Source organism: Dunckerocampus dactyliophorus, chromosome 13 (genome assembly GCF_027744805.1).
Source record: "Dunckerocampus dactyliophorus isolate RoL2022-P2 chromosome 13, RoL_Ddac_1.1, whole genome shotgun sequence".
Lineage (NCBI taxonomy): Eukaryota > Metazoa > Chordata > Actinopteri > Syngnathiformes > Syngnathidae > Dunckerocampus > Dunckerocampus dactyliophorus.
Window position 1 is genome coordinate 12,694,156 of NC_072831.1, and position 22,005 is coordinate 12,716,160.

At 41.5% G+C, this 22,005-nt stretch overlaps 1 protein-coding gene and 1 long non-coding RNA gene across 5 annotated transcripts in view; one reads left to right on the forward strand and one right to left on the reverse strand.

The window, feature by feature from the left end:
- LOC129192217 (regulator of G-protein signaling 6-like) overlaps positions 1 to 22,005 on the forward strand; it is a 58,878-nt gene that overhangs the window by 18,235 nt on the left and 18,638 nt on the right. The window lies entirely within an intron of this gene.
- Positions 3,125 to 22,005, reverse strand: part of LOC129192218 (uncharacterized) — a 35,513-nt gene continuing 16,632 nt past the window's right edge. Inside the window, exons 4-5 of the long non-coding RNA XR_008573384.1 lie at positions 9,035 to 9,159; positions 3,125 to 4,410 (exon numbers count right to left, since the gene is read on the reverse strand). This is a non-coding gene — a long non-coding RNA (uncharacterized LOC129192218). The remainder of the gene's footprint in view (positions 4,411 to 9,034; positions 9,160 to 22,005) is intronic.

Consider the following 22,005-nt stretch of genomic DNA (forward strand, 5'->3'; position numbering starts at 1 on the left):
GTTTTGCTCATCAAAGAGGCCCTCTTGAGTATTTGTCGGCTTTAAGTGAACCAGTGAAATCTATGATATGACATTAGTATCACATCGCGCTTCATTTGCGCTGAAATATAACAGCTTGTAAAGGAACATTACGAAGCGATAGTGTTGAAGTCAGAGATGATGACCTCGAGCGTAGATGAACACAGAAAATGAAATTGCATCTCTGGTGGCTTATGTGATGATTCAGAGAAAATTCAGAGATATCAGCATGCTGAGCACTTTTAACAGCACAGAGGCTGCAAAACCTGCAGCGGTGTTATGTAACGTGACCCTGAAAATGCCTTCTCCATTTATTGGGGGGCTGCAACTTTTACTTGAAAGGAAAACATGAACTGGAAATCTCATATTGAAAATAACATAAGATGGCTGAGTACTCATTATTATATGATACCCATTATTCATTCACTCCTCAGACGCACACTGATAACTTGTTTATTTATTTTAAACGAAGTATGTTGCGGTAACGGGGTGATTGACAATATAGCCAAGCTAATGCGGAACCACAGAAAAACAATCATATAAAATATGTGAAAACGGTACTTTAAACAATAAAAAAGAAAATAAGTCAAATCACAATAAATATATTAAAATAAATGATTACTTCTTAAGAACTACAATAAGCGTAATACAGTGAAAATGAGAGGAAATGTGCACTCCTAAATGTTTTGCTTGAGTTCCTAAAATTTTAAGTCAGGGGCCACAGTGCTCCGAGTAAAAAAAGTTAAGTTGTTTGCTTTTGTTCACTTGTCATTTAACTGAGGAGCCTCATGTCAGTTAAAAGGGTATTTTTTTTGCACCGCAATTAGTACAAACATAAACCTTTTATCAACTTAGTGAACCATATTTGGTTCCATAGGCTCTAAAAATGGTTGCTTTCTTCCAACCAAGTATAAAATATAATACACGTTGATTCAGTTAAATAATATGTTAATGCCACATAACACACACTGAAACAGTATACTGGCATCACAGTAATATATGTATCATAAGGGGTTAACTACTTTGAAATAAATGAATCAAATACATGTGACAAAATAATATTTAAAGTCAATAAATGATATAAGATACAATGAATAAGCAATACACAACTAGGTTGTGTATTAATAATCAATAATTAAATTAAATTAATTAATAATGAGGAAAAAAAAACCTTGTATACAGAGATTCTGACATTTAAAAACATCCATGATGACATTTACCACTACATAAGCGGTTAACTGTTTTGAAACAATATTTAAAAATACTGCGGACCAGCGTGCATAAACACATGAATCATTTTGTCTCTTGTATCATATGGTCTATCCAAAGGTTCAGGTGCAGGTGGGAGGAATCCAATTGTTGTATGTGTTTAACTGGAGCTGATATGTAATTGTGTTTTATTGCTACTTCACACCTGCTTCATCTTCTCTATTTATCAAAGTACAATTGCATTGCTGTTTTAAACTCAATTTTGTTGTCACTTGAAATAATTGCCGGTGAATCTAAATTGTGCATGCTGCAAGTGGATTCAATCTTGACGTAAATCTTTTCCAATTGATCAAATATCAATAGTCTCTGCTCCTAATAGGACGTTCTGGATTGTACCGGGTAAAATAATAATGCTGTGTGGAAGAACTGGGACGTGAAAGTGTGGAGAAGGTGCTCACCTTGGCCAAGTCTTTGCTGAATCACAGCAGGCTGCAGCATGTAGGTATGGTACTCTTGTGTGGCGAAACATAGACAAGGATTTCATTTTGACAAATTGGGACAGGATATTAGATCAGGAGTCACGGCGGGTCCATTTCTAGGAAGCAGATTAAATAATTGAAGCAGGTGTGATGGCCAAGTTTCATATTCTGGCTTTTAGGCTTCAATTTTTGCTCCCTTGAGATGGAGGAGGAAAAGATTTACAAGCAAATGCGGTCGCTCTGTAGCAATGCATTAGCCTGCGTTTAGGTTTACGGTGGTTTGTTGACATTATTGATCATCAATTAGCAGTGAACAAGGCCTCTAATGCCGTGTAGCGCTTTACCATCTATTGATTTCATGTTTTCGATGGTTTGTGAAATTGCACAATCTATCCTCGGACCACTTCAGGCCTGGTTCGGTTTCATTAAACAACAATAAAAGCATGGTAATTAGATGGATGGGCTAAGCTGGGGGAGGATGACAGGGTCATGAAGGCCGGCGCCTCTATGGAGAGAGGGGAGTCATCCTTTTAGTGACTGAGGGCACCATGTGCATTAGCGTGTGTGTGTGTGTGTGTGTGTGTGTGTCTATGGTCTCATGGTGCTCCAGGGTGAGATTTTCCCTCCATGTGTCGGCCCGACCACCTGAATTTTATTACCTAAGCCAAGTTGGAAGTAGCAGGACTTTATTGCCAACAGTGGCAATCTGTCACCCTGCGGGAACACGGCTCTGTTTTTTTTTCTTTAGAGTGAAATTAAGATTTAAGAAAAACACTGTCATCAGGTGAACAATGTTTCCACAAAGTGGTTTCCAGTTGGAAGTGATGAACCTTAACATGACTTATGACACAATAAACAAAAGACGACAGCATTTTGTGTACTTTCTTCTTGGCATGTGGCCGTGTTTCCTACGTAATACAGGTGTTTTTGAAAGAGCTTTTATGCCGTTCCCATTGCGTTCTTGTTGTGATGCAAGTGTCTAATGCTGTCGACCAATCAGAAAATTGCAGTGTTTAGCTCCACCCTTCAGGTTGGTTGGTACCTCAACAGAAATATTGCAAAAAGTGGACAGGTAAGAATGTGTTATTTTGGAACCCTTTCCAACTTTTGATAATGAACATGAAAATAAATTCTATTCCAAAACAAACTGAGCTGACTTGTTGTAGTCATGGATGTGTGTGTGCTCCATTGGCCTCCTGATAACCAGTGCTACTATAGTCCTTTTTGAATAGAGCTTACTGGATTATGTTTACATAACTATGGCCAAGTAAAAGTAGGAACATTTTTCTTTTCTGAGTGTTAGAAACTCTTCAAAAATGACTAAAACCACTTCAAGATGGATGCCAGGCCAGTTGTATTGACGGAAAGTGGATACACAACAAGTGCTATTCAAACTATTCAAAACCAGCCCATACAAATTAGTGATGTCCCGATCCCATATTGATATCGGATATCCGGCTTTTATCGGCAAGAAACCAGATTTTATTGGACTGTATCTCAAATCTCCGATATTGCCACTCCGATACAAGCAATCGATTCCAGACTCCGCCCCGGCACGTCTATCCAGCAGCAACCGGATAGAGCCCATGTGATCACAACAACAGTGTTTTCGAGCATGCTAAAAAAATAGCAAGGAGCAGGAGTGATGTCAGCCGTGTGGCAGTAAAAAGATGTTGCAGCTAGGTGCAAAACTTGTCATGCACAAGTTTCCCGTGGTAGCACAGGCGAAGTTTAATACAACCAACCTCATCGCGCATATGAAGCGGCGTCACACAGGATACGCACACGGGACGGCAAAAAGTCATTAGCTATAACACAAAAGAGCGAGTTTGTCGGTAGAGAGTAATGTCGGGTTTAAACGCTTCATTGAGCAGCTTGAACCTTGCTGTCTTATGCCTAGCTGCCACTACATTGTGGATAAAACTATACCCCACATGCATAAAGAAGTAAGTGGGTGAGTTTTTCTCATACCTACCGTTGCTGCCTATTGTTGTTCTAACATTCCACACTCTAAAATAAATCATAAAAGTATGTATGATTGGTGTTGATATCGGATCAATATCGGTATCGGGACACCCTTGATACAAATGTCTATTTTCTAATGTCTGTCTGACAGCAACTATGGTGCGTTCAAGGACCACTGACCAAAGTGCGAAATCTCAACACTCGAGCACGCAACAAACTATCAGTAAAGCATTAAAGCATAAATGTAAAAATGATGGTCTTTTTTAACAGTGGTACGTGTATGCTGTGCATTTTGCCTGTATTATCATGTATTGATAAACAATTACCCACTTAGGGTGAATGAGATGTGTTTTCTGACAAAAAAATATATATTTTTGGAGAGAAAATAATATTTGGATGAAAGCTCAGCCTGGTATTAAACTGAACGGTGTACACTTTATTGGAGGCGCAAACACAAAGTTTACAACTGTTTACGTTTCAACAAACGTTTTGGTTTTTGCATTTTTAGGCCGAGCTGCATTGTCATGTAGACAGTGAAAATGACGGTGTTGTGTAAAATGTGTAAAATGTACAAACAGTTGAACCGCAGTGGGTTGCAACACGTCCTACCCTTACACCGGCACCCATGGCAGGAAATCCATGCATGTTGAAAGGTCAAAAGAACCTGAGGTGATCACCTGTGAGCACAGATGGTGTAAAATGTGGGAAGTCTTCTGTGAGGAGCAGATGGCGTCACGAACTGAGCAAAAGAGAGAAACAATTGATTAAGATCATTAGGATTAGCTGTAAAGTGTCTGCATGCACATGAATGCAACCTAACGGTAACAAGTTGCAAAACCATCTGTGGTGTGTTTTAATGGATTGAGCTGAGTGCAGATGGGCAGCAGAGGATTGGTCCTTGTTTGTTTGCAGCCTCTCAGATATCATACACCATGCTTCAAGTACTGACCATTTGATTGGAGTGACATGACTCCTTTCGGCTCAGTATCACCATCCCTCGCAGCTCAAATGGAATGTGGAGTAAATATTGACAAGGAAAAGGAGGGAGTTCCAAGTGTGTGAGGCCCAAATCTTTCACCGTGGTGCCCATTAGAGAATGGGTGGTCGGGTGTGGGTGGGTTTGGGAACAAAACAGTTTCTAATTAACATCAATAGTAAAATAACAATAAGATAACATAACTAAATATTACAACAGACTGTTGATTCTTGCACTCAGACCTGCCAACATGCATGTATTTTTTTGTACTCTGCACGCTTTGTAACCCTTAATTACCCTTGTACCCTTTGGTGACCTCTAGGTACGCATTTTGTTGAATTTCGTGCTTTCAGTTTTGAGTTGCCATGGCAATTTGTGCATAGGTGAAGTGACAAGCTGTCTGCTAATCACAGCACTTCCTTAATAACTGCCTCCTGCAGCTGCCGCTCCCAGCAAGTGCTACGCAGAGTTCACCTCCATTCAGTAAATACCTTAAGGCAAGAGGGAATGACCAATCACCTCTGCTGCTGCTGTTGGGCTGCATGTGCATCGCTTGTTGCCCGTCAATGCAAGCAGCATTTAAAAGGTAAAAGGAAGACATTGTCTTTACCTGACAGTGTTGTTAGTCGCTCTGCAAAGTCCCAATCATCAAGTTGATGTACATGTTGCAAAGTACTGTAGAATCCTGATAGTCATACGGAGACTTTTATCGCCAACCTTAACGGCAACTGTAGTGCTCAGTTCCATCACAGTATGCAGCTCAGCTCGCACACGTCTCTTCTTCGCTCTCCACACTCACACTTCCTCCTTATCCACAATAACATCCACAGCGAGGTGCGTTCACGATCACCACAATTCAGAACATCAATGTTACAACACCAAGCGCTTGTTACAGAACATAATAGGTTACGCCATGTTTCCCCGAATCATTCGAGAAAAAAGGTATGTGTTAGGTGCGTTACGTGCCATGGTGAAGGATGGCCTTGCCTCGTCATTTCCAGGCTACCTAATCACACGTTCTGCACTGCGTACATTATCTCTAAAATCAGCACTCACTTACATGGCGCCCAGGAACCACTGTGATTTCTTGTGCATGTTATAAGGCACATGCGTGCGCGCCTATTGCTGCACCAAATGAAAACAACACCCTAAAGTTAATAACTTAATTTTTTATTGTTAAATAAGGTTTAAATACATGAGGTAATGTCACACATTTCATATGACATAAACCAAAAAGCTGTATTGCTATAAAAGCAGGGGTGTCACAACTGTGGATCAGTGGCCATTTGACTCCCGGGACTCTTTTTTTTTTCTTGGCCCACTGTACACTGTAGAAATAAAATTATAATGGCAAAAATGGCAAGAGCAGAGCAAAAGGCACAACAAAATTAACAAAAAATATATAAATATACAGAAACCTGTTTACAAACTTCTAAACGCAGTTTTTAACATTATTAGAGCTCTCTAGACAAGAAACAACACCCCTATAGTCACTTTACACAGAAAGTACGACATACTTAACATAAATAAGACATACACTCCTGATTAAAATGTTAAGATCACTTGAAAAATTGCAAAAAATTACTGTACATTTTGCACTGGTGGATCTTAGGAAGGTTCTAAGTAGAGCTTCAAAATTCAAAAGAAGAATGCAAACAAGCATTAAATTGAAATAGGCTGTTGATCAGCTGATCAAAAGTTTAAGACCACAGCCTTTAAAACTTGGATTCAATGTCATTTTCTGTCAGGTATTCACGCTGTCATTATCTCTTGATGGCAAAGGTAAAAAAAAGCTTTCTCTCTTTGAACGCAGTCGGATTGTTGGGCTGCATAAGCATGTCCTCTCGCAGCGCGCCATTGCTGCTGAGGTTGGACGCAGCAGACACAGACAGCTATTTGAAACCTCTTAAAAGAACCTGAGGATTGCAGCGGGCCTCCCTCATGACTGAAGGCCCTCGTCTGTGTGGTAATGACTGGGTCTTTCAACAGGACAACGCTGCAGGTCACAATGCCTGCCTGACAAAGGACTTCTTCCAGAAGAATAACGTCACTCTTTTGGACCATCCTGCGGTGTTCCCCTGATCTAAATCCCATTGAGAACATGGGGGATGGATGGATGGCAAGGGAAGTTTACAAAAATGGACATCAGTTCCAGACAGTGGATGCTCTCAATGAAGCCATCTTCACCACCTGGAGCAACATTCCCACTAGCCTCCTGGAAACACTGGCATCAAGCATGCCCAAAGCATTTTTTGAGGTGATTTTTGAACATTTTATTTGTATTTTAGGGTGGTTTCGGTTTTCGGTTGTTTTTTTTTTATGGTCTTAAAGGGATTGTTTAGATTTTTTGACATGAAGTTGTATGACATCCCCATCAGCATTGTAGTCCAATGACAGCGACTTACCCCCCACTTGGTCTCCTCAGCCCAGTTCTGGTCAGATTTCCGTGATGAAGGACATAGTTCGGCTTTGTTGCCAGGGACAATTAAGTAAAGAGTTTGGCTCTAAAAACAATAAGCGTTCAAAACATTAAAACATTTGCATCAAAAAAATGCCCTCTCAAAAAAATCAGACCTCACAAAATGCTTAGCGTTTTTATTTGTCTCCCGCCGTATCCCTACGCAATGTTGCCTGTGCGTTCATGTGTATGTGATGAAGACGCTCACATCTACTTCGGCCATCAGGTAAATCTAAGAAAACATAGGACTATCATGAAAAAGTTCCATATTTTTTGTCGCTCATTTCAGAACATTGAACATTGAATAACATTGAACACCCATATATTATATAAATAGTGAATATAGTGAAATCTTTCAAGGCTTTATTTATTTCAAGTTTCAGAAAATTAGAATAAAAAGTTTAATACTGGAAAGTCACGGTGTCACACCCTAATCAGCTAATTACCTCAAAACACCTGCAAAGGTATCCTGAGCCTTAAAATGGTCTGTCAGTCTGGCTCAGTAGGCTACACCATCCGAGGAGGGAGGACTGCTGACTTGACAGATCCCCAGAAGACACCCACTGACGCCATCCACAAGGAGGGTAAGCTATCCATCCACCCATTTTCTATGCCGCTTGTCCTCACTAGGGGTATCCTGGAGCCTGTCCCAGCTGACTTTGGCCGAGAGGCGGGGTACACCCTGGACTGGCTGCCAGTCAATTACAGGGCACATATAGACAAACAATCATTCACACTCACATTCATACCTATGGACAATTTAGAGTCTCCAATTAACCTAACATGCATGTTTTTGGAATGTGGGAGGAAACCAAGGTAACTGCTGAAGAAGCTGCTAAAGAGCTTCATCAAATGGGGAGCATTTATATGCTGTTTTCAAGTTGGGTGGTGGTCTTATGAGTGTCAGTTTGAGGTGTGGGGCAGTATTAAATTGTAGGATCACAGTTATGGAAATAAACCTGTGCAGCAGCAAACTGCAACTAAACAGTTTGTCTCCCGTGTCTTCACCACCACTGAAGGTGAGGAAAACGCTCCCCTTCTTCCTTTCTACGTAACCCAATTACCAGCAGGCCTTGCTGGCAGGAAGTGGTGTGACAGGGGGATGAGCATCAAAGACAGACAGATGGTCCAGAGGTTTCACCACCTCAAACCAATCCCCTGCAGATATAATCACACCAGGAGTCTCAAAATGAAGACATATTAGGCGCAAGAAAGTGGAAAGCTTCACGCTGAAGTTAAATTCGGTTGCTCGCTCTCTGTGAGTGCATGGTAGCTCGGATGAACCGTCACGCTCCTAAATAGGCAACGAGATAAAGCGACTTGTGCGGAGTGTGAGGCTCCCATAGGGGCTTTAAACTGTGAGCATCGTTCCTCCCAGCTTCCTTGAAATAGCACAGCTTTATCCACTGACTTGGCCGACACTGTCGCACTCTCGTTGAGTTCTCGTTGAGTCGGAGCAGATTACGCTGACTATGCGTAATGCTGATGCCATGACTGAGACCAGACCAAATGCACAGGAGTTAACTAGTAAATGAAAGGCTAATAAACAACCTGAAGATGATGCTAATGTGTCCTTCATGCACTACTGCTGCCATGGCTTAAGAAATGTGCAGCAAAGTGAATCAGCAGCTTGTTCCTTTTAGTTTGCTGGCTAATTGTCGACTTAAGTATCAATCAGTGGACCTATATGGTCGCTGGTTCGAGCTGAGCGTGTGCAGGGTTGGACTGTGGGGATAACCAGTGTTACACATGTGTAAGCCTACTTTCAAATAAATGACAGCACTTTTTCAGAAAACGTTGAGTGCTTGTTTTGAAAAAGTCTCTCAACGTTTTTTCTTGTTTGCTAATTTCTCTTTTTCTTGAGCTGTAAGTGTAAGTTATGTTCTTGTGAGATGTTTCTATTTTGGGATGTAGTCGTGATTAGCTTACCACAGGGTGAAAAAGACGTTTCTCTGATGTCTCACCGAATGCAGGCAGGCAAACATCGGCGCCCCCTCCCTTTCCTCTGCTCATCCAATCACCAGCCAGAACTCAGCCAGGATGCATTCATGGGCCTACAGACAGTTAGATATTTTTAAATTATTTTCAAAAATGCACATTTTCCCCACTTGAGTGTTAAAATAATAAGGTAAAAAAAAAAAAGAGCCAACCCTAAGGTTATACATTCAGTGATCGTTACCGTCAGTAGCTTTATGCTAGTAAACTTCGCCAAATTGCTATCATTAGCTGACAACAAACATAACTAATACGCGTGTTACATCAGCCCGTGTTGCATACCGTCCCTTTTAACTGGTTCAACTTGATCACAATATTATTATTGCTGCCTCTTATTAAATGAACATGTAACAATCAAGCCTTGACTTTGCGGATTCACGACATGACACATTTTGGCCTTCTGTCTTTGTTCTCAGTCAAACCAAACTTCATATAACTGTCGTCATATTTTCCAAGCTCAAGCTCTAAGTTCATGTCAAAATAGTGTGGATAGTCTTCCCACACTGTAAAATCCAATAGGTCAAAAACTCAGATAAATAAGTAGAACAAACGTATTTTTTTTTAAAAGCCAAAATGTCACTTGAGTGTACCAAGTAAAACGTAAACATCTATTGTGGTCAGCTGTAACTATTAAGCTCCATTTACTTGTTTTTTTTCAAGGCAATCGGTTTGCATGTTTTTTTTTAAGTAAGGTTAACTCATGGATTTACAAAATCTACAAAAAGTGCAACTCAGTTTATTTCATTTTCCTTTCCATTTAGGACTAATGCCCTGGTGTCCCGTCCCCTTTTTTCCTGTGTCCCTAATTACACACTGTTAGCGGTGTGCATGTTGAGCCTCCATGATGTAAAGCTTAAGTGAGTCTCGCAGGTGCTGTAAATGCAGGAGGACAAGGTGTTTGCAGTGATAGCGGCCCTCACTGAATGTGAATTGCTCTTACATGGCTCGTTTGAGTAAACAATCTCCCTGGTGAACTAATGGGGTTCGCTTCCTCAGAAGCAAATGACCTTTTTGCTAGCGGTGATTCATTTTTTGACAGGCCACTGCCTCCCCCACCAACACCACCAACCCGACCCCTTCATACTGCTCAGAGCAAAATCAGGACTGTACTGATACACTTCATTTCAGACAGCCCCTCTTTAATTGTACCCCCCAGCCCCACCTCTCCTGTTCTGTCTGCACAGGGCACTTTGTTTCTGAGTGGGCTATCTGTGCCGACTCCTGTTGTTACACCACTCGAGCCCTTAGCAACACATGGAGTATCTAACAACGGGCAATTACAAGAGAAGAGTGCGTCTTTTTATGGCCTCCTTGAGTCTCATCAGCAGGAAGGTGACCCCGTGCGTCACTGTGGCTATATTTGGGTTTTTTGTTTTTGCATTTGCATTCATTGCAAACTGAAGCTTTTTTATACAGTGAGTCGACAACCAGATAATACAATCCCCCAAACTTTATCGTTAAGTCAAGTTGGCCCGCTGCCCCTGCTGGCACGGTAACTTGACAAACTTTTAATTATTTGGTTCCTCTTATCAGTGCGTTACTATGGAAACATATACATACACAACCATCTGAGATCACTCCCCACTGGGGTATCTCCAACTGGCCCAAACAAGTGAGCAGAGTCCTCATCAACACTCTGTCCCAACATTTTGATTAGATTGGTTCAAAGCAGCTTCCTAGCTGGACACTTCTGGGTCTCAGAGCGTTCTCCCCAGAGGAGCTTCCGGCTCGACAGGCAATCAAGTTTGTGATCATTAAATTAGAATCATCCGCAGGGCGACACCTGATGTGAGGGAAGGACTTCAGAGCGTTTTGGTGTGATCGCAGGAGTTGTAGGAGAATCTCTAAAACGATGCTAAACCTGTAACGTACTGTAACACTGGTTGAAAGAAACACTTGGAAATTCCGTTTTCTACGTTGCATTTTTATTTTTTACTGAAATAACTTCCGCAATTGTGAATCACCACAATACCTTTTTACCTTTTACAGCGGTCCCTAACCTTTCTGAGCCGACGGACAGGCTTGTGTCCCATGACAGAAAGGGCGTGGGGTGGGAGGTGCTGTCAGATGTTATAGTAATTGAATACAGTAATCTAATGCTATTAGCATTTACTGATGTAGAAAGCAAGAAAAGCACATAAAAAAATGTAAAGTACACAATGGCTCATCATAATAGGGTGGTTTGATGTCAGTGGGTGACTTTCGGATTGGACGGGAATGGCAAAAGACGGCACAAGCAACTTTTCCTTGCACACAGCAAACACAAAAGTGGTTTGGCTCATTAGCGTGGAAGCAACAAGCACGAGCAACGTGATGGCTTGTGCCCAACATTGACATTAAATGACTTCAGAGGAAATTTTGATGTCTTGGTATATTATTTTTCAATTTAAATAACACCCTTATTGCCAAAATTGACATGGGTTTACGTAAAATGTGATGCACTTACAAAACTATTTAAAAAAAAAAAATTTTTTTCTTCACCATTGCTTCTGAAAGTTTTCCCGTTTCCGGGCTTCACCCGTGGAGGAGCACCGAGCCACAGCCCAGTGGTTGGGAACCCTTCTCTAACAGATGCCATGCTTCAATTAAGTGCGACGAAAGTCAAGAGGTGCAAAAAAAAAACATGTACGAGCAGATTGTTTCAAAGTAGGCACAGATTCACCATGATTTGTTTTCATAGTCAAAGATCACCGGTGTGCTAGTGTGTATACATGCTCACATCAATCACTTGGCCTCTTTTGTAAATCTAAATTTCATTTAAATGCACACATAAGAAAACTTTGATTGTTTAATCATCATGTAGTGATGGGTAGATGAGGCCTTGCGAGGCCTTGCGGCACATTACCCAAACTCCCGTTTATTTACAACAAACAGTGTTATAAACCTACAATATTTTTATCACAAATACCTGTCTTTGTTTTTATGACAGATCTGGTCTTTTGGACCATCTGTTAGCGAAATGAATGGCTGAGCAGTGTGCCGAGGACATGTTTACAATGCAATGTTTCTGGATTCTGCTCACAATCATGGCGGCCAAATCCGCGCAGGGTTTTGGACTAGTGGAAGTGGATGCGGAGTTGACAGTTCTTTTCCATCCTATAGTGTCCTTGATTTCATTCATGACATTCATTCATTCATTCATTCTACGCCGCTTAATCCTCATTAGGCTAGCAGGTACAATGTCTTTATTGTAAAACAAAGCAGGCTACTGTCAGCTGAATCGCACCACAACATCAACAAACTCAGGTGTCTTCTCTCACACACGGTCGAAAACCACAAAACTCTTTAACACAACTACACAGAAGATTCATTTAGCCGGTTAGCGTCTTCTTCCTCTTCTGTTGTTTATTGGCGGTTAGCAAGCAGCTCACACAGTTAGTTAGTTTGCTAGTGAAGGCACGAAGGAGATTGACTGACAGTGGTTTACAGCCAATCAGGACGCAGAACACAATGGGCGGGTTTTCCCTTAGCCAATAAGGACTGTTGTGGCTCTATATTTAGCCGGCTATTGTCTCCTGTGGGCTCATATGCTCGTACACGTACACACACTGAGATGAGGTGGAGCTGCACACGTCTTCAACATGAGTATACAACACCCTCTACTGGTAGCAGTAGTAAATACAATAACAGACACATACAACAGAGCACCGATAGATTGCTCTAGTACACCACAAGGACGCGGAACACAATGTGCCTTCATATGCTGTTAAAAAAAAAGCTAAATTCCACTTTAAAAAATCAACAATGTAGCGAGGGAACACTGTACCTGTAATAACAATAATTAATAAAAAAAAACATGTTTTCACCAAGTGGTAGAGTTCATTTCGCCATGTAAATATTGTCATTCATCCATCCATTGTATTCTCAGGGCACTGAATAGATTGCAACTGGACTGTGCAGGTTGGCCTAAAAGATGCAATCATTTAGCCTCTAACAAATAAACAAGGCACAGCCACCTTGGTTTCAGGCATGTCCATGACCATGGTTACAACGGAATAGAATGCTAACGAAGGTGATACCACCCAAAGCCATTGTTAGCTGGCGGAGGCCCCACTGCATCCTAACGACCGTCATCTGACAGCACAAAAGAGTGAACCCATTCCTGTCCTGGACATGCCTCCTCCTTTAGAGGATAAATACACTGCATCTTGCTCAGACTACAGCTGTCCTATCTAGTCTGACTAGTGTTTGTCCCACCTAGTCATTGAGCATGAACTGATGAAGCCTGCTTGAACGAGAGGAGGAACGTCTTCTAAGACAATCTGAAAAGTCCAGTTCAGTTCAGTACACTGCACCCGGATATGGTTAGACTTTGATGATGGAAAAATGGATGTTCTCGCAGCTATGCAGCAAGTGTAAACTTGAATAGAGGTAACTTTGCCGAAGCACTGACTGTAATGTGCAGAAAGCTGTGTATATACAGTAATACCTGATTTAAGCAGCCATTGGTGCACCCTTACTGTAAATGGGAAATGATAAGCTCTGGTTCCTAACTATCCATCCATCCATCCATCCATCCATCCATTTTCTATACCGCTTCTCCTCTCCTTAGAGTCGCGGGGGCATGCTGGAGCCTATCCCAGCTGAGTTCGTGCGACAGGCGGGGTACACCCTGGACTGGTCGGTTCCTAACCACGCAACTAAAAATAAACAAACAAAAATAGAAACTGCTATTGTAAGGCAGTTTTTTCTGTTGACTAACATACAAAGGCCTTGATTCAAAAAATGCTTCCTGGCCCTGATAGAATTTTCTTCTTTGGATGAAATCACAGGGTTGTATTGGCTCATAGTGAGGAGTGTGGTGTCTTTTTGTGTTAGCAATTACGGTGTGTTGTCTGACACAGGGCGACAGTGTTGTCATTGTAAAAGCGTCTACAGAAGTCACTCAACAAGCGATAATCTGCTCAACTTTCCAATCACCTTCAAAAAGGCTCTAAAAGCCAACCTGAGTCAAGGGATTATTTTTTTCCTCATCCGTGTTCAATCAATTAACTGTAGTGCTTTTACATTCCATCGTGTCTAATGATTACTATGAAAGCTATTGGCGGCGCTGTTGTGTATGAAGCATTTCAGCATCAGCAGCTGATGGCTTGTTTATTGTATTGTAGAGAAGAAAAAGTGCTTTGGTGGCCGGGTGTTCCCGTGATGATGGCAATTTCGTAAAGGACACGGATGAGTGCGTATGAAGTGTTTGGTAGATGGTGCTTTGCTTGTGGTTATCATGTGCATAAATTTATGTGTGGATGGATTTATTCACATGTTGCCAAAGCATCTCAATTGGTTGGCTGAGCTTGTCCAATCTGCTGTGAGGCTCCTTGCTCTGCTCCGTGTCAGAGAGATGCTCATCGTCGCGACTCGGAACTGCAAAGGTGTGTGTATGTGTGTGGTTTTAGGAGGGGGATTTATTCTCACCTCACCCCCGCAGAGCATCACCCACCAGCTGGAACTCATTCATTATTCACCCAGTGTGTCACAGAGGTCAAAGTGGTACTCGGAAAAAAGGGACAGACTTTTGAAAAGTTCTGCACATCGATGTGTACAGATAGATCAGATTTGGTTGTTATTTGTTATGCTTAAGAGTGAAGTAGAGCTTCAAAATGCAAAAAGAAGAACATTTGAATGGACATTGAAGCCGTCTTCACCACCTGGAGCAACATTCACACTGGCATCAAGCATACCCAAACTACTTTTTGAGGTGATTAACAAGAACGGGACAGCTACTCATTACTGAGTCCTTTTTGAACATTTTATTTCTGTTTCAGGTTCAGGTTTTTTTGAGCTATGGTCTTTTTGACTTTTGATGAGCTGATGAACAGCCTGTTTCCTTTTTTTAATGGTTGTTTGCTTCGTGCTTACTCAAAAATTTGTCTCACTCCCATTTCTTCTTTTTGCATTTTGAAGCTCTACTCGGAACCTCCATAAGATCCAACAGCGTAAAATGTAAATTTGGGCAATTTTTCAACTGGTCTTAAAATTTTAATAGGAGTGTATCAATTTTGCATGTGACAAATGGTTAAGCCTTGGCTTGATTCTCATATGTAACATTTTGGGCATTACTGCAATGAAAGCAATCCTTTCCAAATCTCCAGTTTGCCATCACTACCAGTCCACGGATGCTAGCTGACCGACTCACTAATGGAGTTATCTTATAGTCCCCTTCCTGAAGACTGGCACTGTTTTTTAATAGCTCAATTTCCGGCCAACATTTTGAAAAGGGCACAGTGTATTAATTACGACAACGACCTGTCACCTAATTATCAAACATGTTACAGAAAGTGATGCCGTCTCGTATTCTTTTTGTTAGTTTACAAAGTCCAAAGAATGACTCAATTTATGAACTTTTTCAATGTAAATATTTTTAATAAAGCATTGTCAATCAACAAAAAGCATATCTGACAAACTAAACATACCTTACCCCCAATTTACGATTTATTCCCAAAATCAGAATTTAAAAATCTTTCAACATTTTAATTAAGGTTTATATATGTTTTTTTTAAATTTTTTTTATTTAAACTCTCCCAAAAATGTATTGTTTTGGATTGGAACATTTTGAGATACTTGCTTCAAACTGACTCAAAAAGAAATTCAACTGCAATTTTACATTTTTGTCAACATTTTTGTCAACATTATTTGTAACAAAATGCAGTTGTGGTGAAGTGGTTGGCATAAAAATAATTTTTGTTTATATTCCCATAATTGCCCACATTGTTGTTGAAACCACGTATCTGCAAACATTGTGAGCTTTTTGGAATTCTCCAATATGAAAACGACAATAATTATGATTGACGTGTTTTGGATAAACATAAAAACAGCACATTTTGGAGATGCATGCTGTTTTTTGGTCAGTGGCAGCTATCCCTGTGGACATTGTTCCCTCGCTACATCGCGGTTCACCTTTCGCGGACTTGCTGGGTTTTTTTTGGTGCTTTTTTTTTGTTCACAGCGTATGAACGTGCATTGCATCCTGATTGGCTAAGGAAGAACCCAAGCATTGTGTCTGCATGCTGATTGGCTAAATGAAAGCCCACGCATTGTGTTTTGCGTCCTGATTGGCTAAGGGGCTGTAGACCATTGTCAATCAATCTCCTCGGTGCCTTCCTGTGCAGAATGCGCTTGGCTCGCCAAATTGACATAAATGATGATCGCTAGCAGTGTGACTCTGAAGTGCTACATGTTTACGAGTTTTATCCCAGACAACACCCACACGTTCTGCATCGTCAAAGGCACCTGTGGTCGCACCCAAAAGGCAGAGGAGGATGCTAACCACGGCACAAAAAGTTGGACAAAAAAGTTGACAAAGAGTCACGGTCATATGAGTGAAATACGCGTGAGTCACTTAATAATTTCTTGTGTCCAACCTTGTAGGTTGATAATTAAAAGTCAAGCAAAGGTTTGAACTTTTTGGAGAGTGTTTAAACAGGAGAGAAATGTGAGAACACGTTAATGCCTGTCTGAGAAAAGTGTATAAAGTGTATGGTGAGGGCTTTTACAGCCTTAAAACATATATCAAAATAAAGTTGGTACTTCACGGATTTCACTTATTGCGGGCTATTTTGGAAACCTATCCCCCGCGATAAACGAGGGAACACTGTATTTGCTTGTGTAAGCTAACTCCTCTACTCTTTAATTTGACAAAACATCCACCCCTACTGTGTTGCCTGTGCTATGATTTTTCGGACACATGATGGCGCTGTTATTAAACCCCAAAATTTGCCCGCATAACTCAGAGTGACTTGAAATTTCCCATGCAGCTCAATGCACTTTACAAAACTCCCACTCTAACTTTAGGTTGTTGAGCCAAATCACCATGAAATTTGGATTTGGTAAACAATTTTAGGATACTGATAAGCACACGTCTGTTTATTTGAGCAAAATTTGAGCCAACACACAGGTTTGTGCCTTCAAACTAATTTTCCCACACAAATCCAAATGTACAGTAAGTATTTATATGCTTGTGAGATACACAGGTCCTTCAGATAATGCTTTATAGCGAAGGACAAAGAGCGGTTACCACACACGCAGCCGTGTTATGCTCTAGGAGACCCTCCATAAACACTTAGCTTACATCCAGGAGATAGGACATGCCCTGTCTCTCAACTGGGCCCAGTGTTTCTTGTCTGCTGACGTCCTGACGGCAGATAATGAGTTCTTCTCACAGTGTTGCTCCTCCAGTTTAAGGTCCATTGCTACATACAAACAAAACGACGTCATCCTCTCTCTGTTGTTGTCTCAAGAGAGTTGGATTGAGCATAACTGCTTTTAGTTTGTCTTCAAAGGGGAGCGGTCTTGAGTACTGTGTCAAACTGGTTCTGAAGAAAACAACCAAGCTCTGATCCCAACACATCTGGGTCCATCTCTGTAAGAGATGTAAACACCGCCATTCTGAATAATTCATGTCAGGATGCGCTGTCAAGCTTGATTGGTAATTGTCTTCCTTGCCCTGAACCTGAACACATCAGAAGTGCAATTCCAACACCATATACTGCAGGGGTCACCAAGGTTTTTCCTTGTGAGAGCTACTTTTACAAAATGAAAATGGCCAAGAGCTACTCATTTTTGTAACATTTATTTTCAGAGCTTATTTTAAACCCAAACAAAGCGAATATGCTTGTTTTACCAGAACATTAACAAAATGCTGGTGTCCACAACTCACATTTTGTATTTCACAATGCATTTCTTTCTACTGTTCTTTCATTATTAACTGAAAACCTGAATGAAAAGCAGGCCTGTGTGCACCTCATGTGGTCGTGGGGGGCTACCTGGTGCCCGCGGGCACCACGTTGGTGACCCCTGATATACTGTATGTGTCTCCAGCTCACACACTTTGTCATCTGAACAACACTCATTGTCACTAGACGACAGCGAGGTACATTCACGGACACTCAGAAAAACACAAGGTCTTTACTATGCGTGTATGTGTGGTCTACAGTAAATAAACAGAAAGACAAAAAAAAACAACAACAAGAGGATACAGTATTCTTATCACTCACTAACGTAACTCTTCCTGTGGAAGCACAATTCGCTGCATTTAAGTATGCTCGGAAATCCCAGAAAATACATCTAAACTCAAAACAAATTCTACTTAAATTTCTTTGAAACGCTTTCTTAAAGTTGAGAATAAGTAAACTGCAGAGGCTAACTAGTTAGCTTGGTTGCTTGCTATGCTAGCGGTGGCCGTCTCTTATGTCCCTGCAGTGATCCCTTAGCTGCACAATGATGTCAACAAAGAATAATAGGAGTGTTCAGGTCACTATGGGGCGTTACTTCATGTCTATAGGGCTGTAATAATGTTAAAAACCGTATTTAGAAAGTCATAAACACGTTTTCTATGCTCTAACTATGAAAATCATATCATACTTGGAAAAATATAATTATCGCCGTCGGGTCTGGACCCAATTAGCCGCGATAATCGAGGGACAACTGTAAATACCAAACATAAACACAAATGCTAAGGTTACCTCACGCTCTTTTTGTGCCTTAGCTTTAGACACTGCATTACCTACTTTGGAAATAAAGCATTGTTCACTTTTTAAAAAGGTTTTCCGGTGTTCTCCTTAATGAACGGTAAAGAAAAGGCAGCTCAACAACAACCTTCACAGCAACTCTCTGCTGACAACATGTCTTAGCGGACAAAGTCAGGGTCTTTTGTTGTCCATTGATTTCTGTTGAGACTCCATTAGATGGCTCACATCAGTTGTTGACCTGACTGCTTTTTCTTCATAAACAATCCATTCAAGGACATGACCCAACAAAAACTTGATTTAAAAAAACCCCAAAACATTTAGGGACGTTTTGTACTTCAGTCAATTTATTTTTTTAATTGATGGAGTGTTTTCTTTTCTGTTGTATGATTTAGTGATGTGTGCTGTGCCTAATTTTAGGTGTGGAATGTGTTCGGAGCTCTAGTCGCATTGGAGGTGGGATGTTTATCTGCAACTATGGCTGCCTTTTTTTCCCCTCTTGACCTTTCTGAACTTTTGATACTGCTAAATAAACCACATGCACTGGCCATTACGAGAAAATATAAAGCTTATCCCCCCCTTGCTATAAAGTCTTCTCCAACCATTTTGTGATTTGGGAGTTTTTGTCCATTTGCGAGATCAAAGGTCACTGATATTGGCTCACAATCTCTTGTCCAGTTCATCCCAAAGGTCTGATGGAGTGTTGGGCAGTGAATTCTTCATAAACTAATCCAATCATGCCTGGATCTTGCTTTGTGCAAGGGGGACAGAAAAGAGTGTTCTCTAAACTGGTCCCAGAAAGGTAGAAACATACAATTGTCCAAAAGAAAACTGAAAACATGAACAGGCTGTGTAACACATGGCAAAACAGGTGGCGCTATGACTTTTAACCCACCGGCTCAGAATAGACCTCAACTGCATGGTTGACTAAAGAATTTGAGTGCACGTACTCAGTATCATATCCGGAGGTTGTATTTAAAAAATAGATGCATGAGTGCTGCCAGCATTGCTGCAGAGATTGAAAGGGTGGGGGGTTAGCCGGTCAGTGCTCTCCGCATCAAATTGGCTTGCATGCAGAAGGGAGCCTCTTCTAAGGATGATGCACAAGAAAGCTTGCAAACAGTTTTTTGAAGACAAAGCGAAGCCTCACAATACGTCACTTCCTGTTGTACGGAAAGGACGCTCACGGCAAGAGTTCTGTTTTCTACCACCGGAGTTTTAATCTTTTCGGGACTATTCCTGACCAGCTTGTGATCACAGCTCTAGAAGAGTGTGCTGCCTTAATTCGGACTAGCTAGAGGATTGAACTCACCGAAACAAAGGAAAAATAGGAGCCGACCGTCGTTATAAGGCAAGCTAGCAGGCTAGCCGCGGCTTTGAACGGCGGCTGTTCACGAAGCCGGACTCTTAAAACATCTTGGAGTCTTCTTGAAGAGATATCTCCGGCTGTAACAAGGTCTGGTGAGAGACACAAACTCGCTGTCGCAACGTACGGTATATTAAAAACCGAAGGCAGTTATAAGGCAAGCTAACGGGCTAATCGACACACGGTGATACGGTGTTGCTTAGCAACTGCAATAATGTCAAGGATAAAAGAGAAAATAAGCGGATCTGATGCTGGCTCGTGCAGTTCGGGTCGAAGCACTCCGGATTCCATTACAGACATTCTAGACCTATGATGAAAGGAGTTGCGGCTTTTATACCCGCCCCGCCACTGCCGAGACCTGCCGACAAGCATGCAAGCTATTTGAAGCGCCAACTGACTAGCGTGCTGAATTACAACAACAGAGAATGATGAAGCAGTTGCAAAAGATGGCGAAAAGGCAAGAAAGTACCCTGGAACAAATAGTAGTGAAACTACAGAGGCTGGATCATATATATGAGAAGGTTCAGAGGCTGGATTACGTGGAACAAAACATGGGCTCCGTGATGCAGAAGGTCCAGGACTTGACGGACAAAGTTGAAAGTGAAAGTGGAGAATAAAGAATTACAGGATAGTAATGTAACACTGAGAGCCACTCTCAGAAAAGATAATGAAGAAAAGAGACAAAATCCTTGAGCAACTGAAAATTACCATAGATGACATGGATCAGAACACACGACTGAATGATGTGATCGTGACGGGGATTCGGATCAAACCAGGTCTTATGCCAGGGCAGTTGGGAATAAGGACGAACCAGACAAAATAGATGTCGCTTCAACAGAGCAACAAGTTGTCACTTTTTGCAATCAAAGGAGGTGGACGTAGACATCCAAGCCATCGACACTTGCATCCCACTGTATGGCAGGAACAGCTCTACACCCGTCATCATCGTCAAGTTCACTAACAGGAAGTTCAAGACCGCACTGCTGAAACAACAAAAGAATCTACATGAATCTACATAAAGAGTCTACATGAATGACCACCTGACAAAGCACAATGCTGAAATCGCCAAGAAAGCACGTGATCTGAGGAAGCAAGGAAGGATCCAAGGTACTTGGAGTGCTAATTGCAAAATCTTCATCAAGTTAAATGGAGGACCAGAGGCCAGAGTTCTTGTTGTCAAAGACATGAAGGATCGTGATAAATACTGAGGACCAAACCAACATGGAAAAGGAAACAGCTCTAACAACATCATTAATATGCCACAAGAAGACAGACATTCTCAAACCACATAAGTACAAGGGAATAGATGATTTCATAGATCCAATGTATAGTTTGAGTCTATAGCCTAAAAACACCAGACCAAGCAGAATAACGGACCACTGTGCCGCCCTTATCAAGAATATATTCACCAATGACTGATAATATCACAACGAGTGGTGTGCTTATCAACGACATCAGCGACCATCTTCCACTGTTTACAATTTACAACGAACATAATAATAAAAGACAGATGGAGGCCACAAAGACTTTTCAAAGACTACGTACAGAGGATAGCGTCAACGCTTTCAGGAAAGATCTAGAAGAACAAAGATGGGAGAGTGTCTACAGAGCAAAAGATGTGGATGAAGCATCTTTCTAAACACTTATATGGCGCTTTAAATAAAATGAAACCATCACCGTTACCAAACTGGAACGATATCCTGTGGTCTGATGAGACCAAGATAAACGTATTAGCTTCTCTAAAACGTGTGTGGCTGCAACCAGGTCCGGAGTACAAAGACAAGTGTATCTTGCCTACAAGTCAATCATGGTGGTCAGAGTGTCACGGTAGGAGCTGCTTGAGCGCTCCTGGCACTGGGGAGCTACAGTTCTCTGAGGGAAACATGAATACCAACGTGTATTGTGACATACAGAAGCAGAGCATGTTGCCCTCCCTTTGGAAGCTGAGCCGCAGGGCAGTAGGATGAGACGCCTTCTTTAGGAGACTTCGGGTGTGAGAGTACATTGTTGGAGTTCCAGCTAAGTAAGAGAGCACTTAGCTCGCAAACCCGGTGTCTTCCACCGCTGACAATTCATCT